The sequence below is a fragment of the Mustela erminea genome, chromosome X (assembly GCF_009829155.1).
Source record: "Mustela erminea isolate mMusErm1 chromosome X, mMusErm1.Pri, whole genome shotgun sequence".
Classification (NCBI taxonomy): Eukaryota; Metazoa; Chordata; class Mammalia; order Carnivora; family Mustelidae; genus Mustela; species Mustela erminea.
The window spans coordinates 107642661-107649920 of record NC_045635.1 but is presented as its reverse complement, the minus strand read 5'-3'; positions in this window follow the sequence as shown (position 1 = coordinate 107649920).

Sequence of the window (7260 nt, the reverse complement as noted above, 5' to 3'; positions counted from 1 at the left end):
TATATTATGCCAGTTCTTTCTGGTCTGTCAGGTCTCTGTGGATAAGTCTGCTGCCAATCTAATATTTTTACCATTGTATGTTACAGACTTCTTGTCCCAAGCTGCTGTCAGGATTTTCTCTTTGTCACTAAGACTTGTAAGTTTTACTATTAGGTGACAGGTTGTGGACCTATTCTTGTTGATTTTGAATGGGGTTCTCTGCACTTCCTGGATTTTGATGTTTGTTCCCTTTGCCATATTAGGGAAATTCTCTACAATAATTCTCTCCTATATACCTTCTGTTCCCGTCTCTCTTTCTTCTTCATCTGGAAACCCAATTATTCTAATGTTGTTTCATCTTATGGTGTCACTTATCTCTCTAGTTCTCCCCTCGTAGTCCAGTAGCTGTTTGTCCCTCTTTTGTTTAGCTTCTTTATTCTCTGTCATTTGTTCTTCTATATCACTAATTCTTTCTTCTGCCTCATTTATCCTAGCAGTAAGAGCCTCCATTTTTTTATTGCACCTCATTCATAGCTTTTTTGATTTCAATTTGGTTAGACTTTAGTTCTTTCATTTCTCCAGAAAGGGCTTTTATATATCCAGAGAGGGTTTCTCTAATATCTTCCATGTGTTTTTCAAGCCCAGCTGGAACCTTGAGAATCGTCATTCTGAACTCTAGATCTGACTTATTACCAATGTCTGTATTGATTAGGTCCCTAGCCTTTGGTACTGCCTCTTCTTCTTTTTTTTGTGGTGAGTTTTTCCTCCTTGTCATTTTGTCCAGATAAGAGTATATGAAGGAGCAAATAAAATACTAAAAGGGTGGCAAAGACCCCAGAGAAATGCACTTTAACCAAATCAGAAGATACCCCTAATCATGGGGGAGGGGAAGGGGATAAAAATAAATTCAGGAAAAAAAGAAAACAAATAAAGAAAAAAATATAGAAAAGAATATATATATATTAAACTGGTGACTAGAACAGTGTCACCCACTTAATTTTGGGAGTATTTTGGTCTCTTAGAAGAAACTACCTCTCGGGGCACCTGGGTGGCTCAGTGGGTTAAAGCTTCTGCCTTCAGCTCAGGTCATGATCCTGGGGTCCTGGGATCGAGCCCCACATTGGGCTCTCTGCTCAGCAGGGAGCCTGCTTTCCTTCCTCTCTCTCTGCCTGCCTCTCTGCCTACTTGTGATCTCTGTCAAATAAATAAATAAAATCTTTAGAAAAAAATAAAGAAGAAACTACCTCTCAAATTTTAAAGAATGAAAAACATATATAAGGGTAAACACAATGAAGGGATGGAATATGCCTATAAAGATGAAAAAAATTTGTTTTAATTTCTAAAAATTGAGTTGATAAAGTAACTAAGTTGGGGGAATAAAGAAAAAGAAAGTGGAGAGAATTTGCTTGGACTGGAGACTATATTAAGCCCAGAGCTAGATTTAGGGTATATTTTGATCTATTAGAAGGAGTTTTATCCCACATTTTTTAGAAGAAAAAACCCTATGTGTATACAAAAAATAAAATTAAATACAATGAAGGATAAAATATGACTAAAATAATGAAGTTTCAAAAAAGATTTTTTATGAAATATATTGTTAAGAAAAGCTATTTAAAAAACATTAAAAATGAAAATGGTAAAAGTTAAAAAAAATTAGCAGAAGAAAAAAAATAAAATTTAAAAATATTAAATTAACTGCAAGACTAAAGAATCATGGGGAGAAAGCCATGAGTTTCGTGCTTTGCTTTCTCCTCCTCTGGAATTCTGCTGCTCTCCTTGGTAAGTGAACTTGGTTTGGGCTGGATTTCTTGTTGAACTTCTGGAGGAGTGGCCTGTTGTAGTGATTCTCAGGTGTCTTTGCCCGAGGCAGAATTGCACTGCCCTTAATAGGGACCGGGCTAAGTAATCTGCTCGGGTTCACTTTCCTGAACTTTTGTTCACTGAACGCTTTCCGTAGAGTTCCGGAGGACAGGAATGAAAATGGCGGCCTCCCAATCTCTGGCCTGGAGGAGGCAAGAGGTGGGAGCCCCACTCTTCAGTGTGCCCTCAGAGAAAAGCACTCAATCAGTCCCATCTCCCTGACCTCCACCCGTGCTCTGACCTCACCCAGCCTGCGACCAGCTCAAGGTAACCCTGAGCTGAGAACTTACTCCTCGGCTCTGTCTCTGTATCCAGCTTCCCCATTCTAATACCTGCGAACTCTACGACAGACACCCCAAATCCTTCTGTGACCCTGCGGGACTTGGGGCCACGCTGACTCCCCATGGGCTTCACCCTGCTTTAGCCTCTGGAGCGATGTCCCTCAGTGGAGCAGACTTTTAAAAGTCCTATTTTTGTGCTCCATTGCTCCGCCCCTTGCCGGAAGCCGGCCCCTCCCCCCGTGGTCTATCTTCCTGTCACTTTGGATTCACTTCTGCGCTGGTCCTACCTTTCCAAAAGTGGTCGATTTTCTGTTTCTAGAATTGCTGTTCTTCTTCTCTTTGATCTCCCTTTGGATTTGTAGGTGTTTGCAATGTTAGATAAGCTATCTAGCTGATCTCCTGCTACTTGATGTAGTCTCAGCCTGCTAATTCTCTGCCATCTTGACTCCTCCCTAAAGTGAGTAATATATTTTTAAGCTAATATCAGCGTCCCATAGTTGTCATAGCAAATTACTACAAAATTATTGCCTTTACATCACACAAATGTATCATTTTACATTTATAAATGTGATAAGTCTGAAATGTATCTTACTGGCCTATAATCAAGATGTCAAAAGTACTGTGCCTCTTTCTGGTGGTTCTAAATAATATATTTATTTGACTTTCCTGGCTTCTGGTAGCTGCCTTCATTCCTTGATTCTTGGCTCCATCTTTAAAGCCACCATCTTCAAATCCAGCATCAGTGCACAGAGTCGTTTGCTGCCATCTGTCTGGATCTTTGGATTCTACCTTGCTCTTTCCTTTACAAAGGCTCCTCTTATGACACTGGGCCAACATGGGTAATCCAGGATAATCTGCCCATCTCAAAGTCAACTGATTATCACTTTAACTCATATCAGCAAATTTAATTTTTCTTTGTCATATAACTTATCATATTCACAGCTTACAGAAATTGGGATATGGATATTTTATCAGAGCTATTATTCTGCTTAATGTAAGACCAAAATAATGAGAAAGCATAAATACAGAAGGACAACCCAGCTCTTCAGCATACTGCTTCACTGATGGTATCTGCAGATCTATGTTATCCTGGTGATTTCAAATATCAAGGCATGATAGGAAAAAGGGATAAGGGAAAACAAACAAACAAACAAAAACCCTGCAAGGTAGGAAACTAAAAGGATATTCTTGCAAAAGTCAGAGCCTTAAAAGGCTTATTGAAACAGAGAATAAGAGAAAAACATGCCATACAAGAATCAAAAGTAATTCAAGTATGTCCCTGGGTAAAAGAGAAAAGGTATCTTTCTTTGAAAATCTTTAACACCAAAATAATAATATGATCCTAAGAATTAAAGACAGAAAGTTTAGTTGAAAATATTTCTGAGTTCATATTGTTTCCAGGCAAATGGTTGAAGAAAATTAAAATATTCTTTAGAAGAAAGCAATTAAATCTAAGCTTCAAAGAATTCTTAAAAATATCCTTAATCTTTACCTTATAATAAAAATATGTCAACAAAATGATATGACAAAATACCAGGGGCAATATCTAATATTAATAAAATACAAAATCAGACTAACAGAAGAAGGTTTTCTAGAATGGCAGAATGAAGGGCTCAGCAATCATCTCCCTTCAAACTATGATAAATTTGGACAAAATTGTCAAAAACTACCTGAAATGGTAGTTTTTTTCCAGGACTCTGGAAATCCTTCCAGGGCATACAACAAATTAAAAACCATTTACTACAAGAAAAAAATATTGACCCTTAGGTTACTGTAGTACAAATATATAAGGATTTTTATCCTGATATACTCTGATCCCTCCATTCCATACCAAATAGATTGCTGATATAACTCAATAAAGGTGCAAAATCTATGAAAATGAGCAACTTCTCTACCAGAGGAGTATCGCATTATGTCCATGCACAAGGGTAGAGTAGAAAACCCTTGTTACAATGTTGGCATGCAGCTGGGGAAGGCCAATGTAAGAGTTTGCCTAGGGTTTTAGTGCTGGTTGAAGTAAGCAATATGCCAGATTAGCCAAAAATAAAAAGAGATATCTAGAAAATGAGAAAGCTGTAGTTAACTTCTAGTTAAGTTCTTATTAAGTTTTTACATATTTACAGTTTTCTGGAAAGTTCTGAAAATACACAAGGCTAGACATGTTTGCAGGAGGAACTGGAGAAGACCCTAGTGACTTTTTCAGCCTAGCTGAGACTAAAGCTTTATGAATGTTGAAAATTAACCTCAAGCATATATGTAAACACTTTTAAACTGCCTGAAACTTGAAAGTATTCTCAAGCTACTATTAGACCACTGGAAAATGGTGGAAGACTCAGCATCTCAAATTAATTAGGCCTAAACTCTGCTCACACAGAAGCTACACTGACCTAAGATGTTATTCTTCTGAAGCAAAGTTTAAAATAAAAAGAATAATTAATGTAGATACATCAGTGGCCACATTTTGTGGAGAAAGGAATCTAAAAAGAATGAGCCAAGTAGAGCTACTAAACAAACAAATATGATAATAACAAAAGCATCAGGAAGGGATCAGAATCAGAGTTGTTTAAACATATTATCTGAAATTTCAAGTTCTTAATAATAAATTATGTCATGTGCAAGAAAACAAGAAAATATGGCCCATATTTAGGAAAAGCAAAACAGGTGATGGAAATTTTCTTATGAGACAAAAAAGTTGGGTTTAGCAGAAAAAGACTTCAACTTAATAAAGACTGCTATTTGCAGATCAGGTTATATACAAACCTAATGGTAACCATATTAGAAACCACTAATAAAAATGCAAAGAATAAAGAGAAAGAAATCCAAATATACCAGAAAATTCAGCAAAATATGATGGACAGAAAGACAAGAAAAGATCACAGAAAAACTCCAGAAACAAACAGAAAATAAGTAACAAATGTTGATAAATACATATTAATAAATATTGTGAATGTAAATGAGATAAATGCTGCAAGCAAAACACTTAGTGTGTCAGAATGGATTAAAAAAAATTATATGCTGCATACAAGAGACTAATGTCAGCCAAAAGACACCTCCAGATCAAAAGAGTGGGGATGGAGAAATATTTATCATGCAAATGGCTGTCAAAAGAAAGCTAGAGGAGCAATACTTACATCATACAAAATATACTTTAAAACAAAGTCCAAAAAATGATACAAAGAAGGACATTATATAATCATAAAGGGAACAATTCAAAAGAAGATATAATAACTGTAAATATCATTGGGTTATTATACATGCAATGAGGGATCACCCAAATATATAAAACAATTAATAATCAACATAAAGAAACTACAAAAAATATAGTAATAGTAATAGACATTAACATCTCACTTAGAGCAATGGATACATTATTTAAATAGAAAATCATCAAGGAAACAATGCCTTTGGGTGACACATTAGATCATATGGACTTAGCAGACATACTCAGAACATTCCATCTTAAAACAGCAGAATACACATCATTTTCAAGTGCACAAGAAATATTCTCCAGAATATTCACATATTAGGTCACAATACAGTCATTAACAAATACAAAATGATTGAAATTATACCTCACAGGATTCTTGCATGCAATAATCTGTTTAATATCAATTTTATACTTAAAATATCACTCAGTGTGTTCTGTAAAAGTGTTAGTATGATATTGATAATAGTAATTATTACTGTCATTCACAAATATTACATATGTAATGTGTATATAAGAAATAAATAATATATAAGAAAGAAAAAGAGACATAAAGAAAAAAAAGTTACACCAGAAAAGAGAGAGAAAGAGAAAGAGAAAGAGAGAACTGTAAGTCAATTTCCTTAATGAACATAGATGCAAAAACCCTTAATAAAATAGTTGGGAACCGAATTCAACAATACAATAAAAAAAAAAAAAAGTCATCCAGGGAGGAGACAAGATGGCGGGGAAGTAGGAGGAGGCGCCCGTTCAACCTGCACCCTAAAGTGAGCTGATTACCTTCCAAAGATCTCCAATCACCCATGAAATCAGCCTGAGATCATAATTATACACGTCTGGATCTCTACTGGAGCAGAAGACGCCAGTGGGCAGGTAAAGTGGAGTGGGAAAGTCGGACTGATATCAGAAGATAAACAAAAGGGGGAGGGAGCCACCAGAGGCGACCCATTGGAAAGTAATATCCCAATACTATGAGAGTGCCCTGCACCTGGGGACCAGCATTAACTGGGGAGTCTGGTAGAAAGCACTCAAAAAGAGCAAAGGATCACCAGGAGGAAACTGTGGGAATCGGGGTGTTAGGGTCAGGGGCTTAAGTCCCCAGACCCAGGACATCCCTGGCGCAGAGCCAGAGAGAGTGCGGCAGAGAAACCAGGTCTTGGTCCCTGAACCACCAGGGCGCCTGAGAGTGCATGGCGCCTGGCTCCCGTGAGGGGCTGGGAGCCTCGCCAGCCAACAGAAGCACAGCCTTTTTGCAGTCCCCACTCGAGTGCCCTGCTGTGCCATCAGAGTCCTAGTCCTCCCCCGTGCCCTCCCCTGAGAGAGGTGCACACAAATGCCAGCCTGGTGCTCTTGGACTGGAAAGACCAGGCACTCCCAGCCCAGGTCAGCGGGAAAATCTCAGTGTGTGATCTCTGCTTGGAACTTCTCTGGCAGTCTGGAGCTGCCCAGATGACCGCCACTGCTGTGGTTTTGGGTATAAGCAAAAAATCCTGAGTCCCCAGGGACCACGACTGGGAACCTACTCTGCCAGCAGCCAAGGCGGGATTTATATGGGCTCTGCAGCCGGACTGAGGCTTCTCTCTGAGAGGGAGGTCAGGGTGTAGTTTGCTTTCCTCTAAACCTACAAAAACCATCAAAAGTGGTCAAGGCTAGAGAGAAAAACAAGTGAACAAATATAACGACCTCCAGAGAACAAAAGCCTGAAAAAACCAGTTTCCTCAGAGCCCACCCCCTTGAGGGGGGCAGGAGGACTTAGCTGAGAGAATTTCAGGGACTGAAAACCCACGTGGCAGTCCCCTCCCCCAGAAAACCAACCTGGAAAAGAAAAAAAAAAAAGATGACAAGAGAACAACCACCATTACTTCATGGGACAATTTTTATTATTAATTCGATCCCACTATTCTGGCTTATATTTTTTTATATAGTTAATTTTTT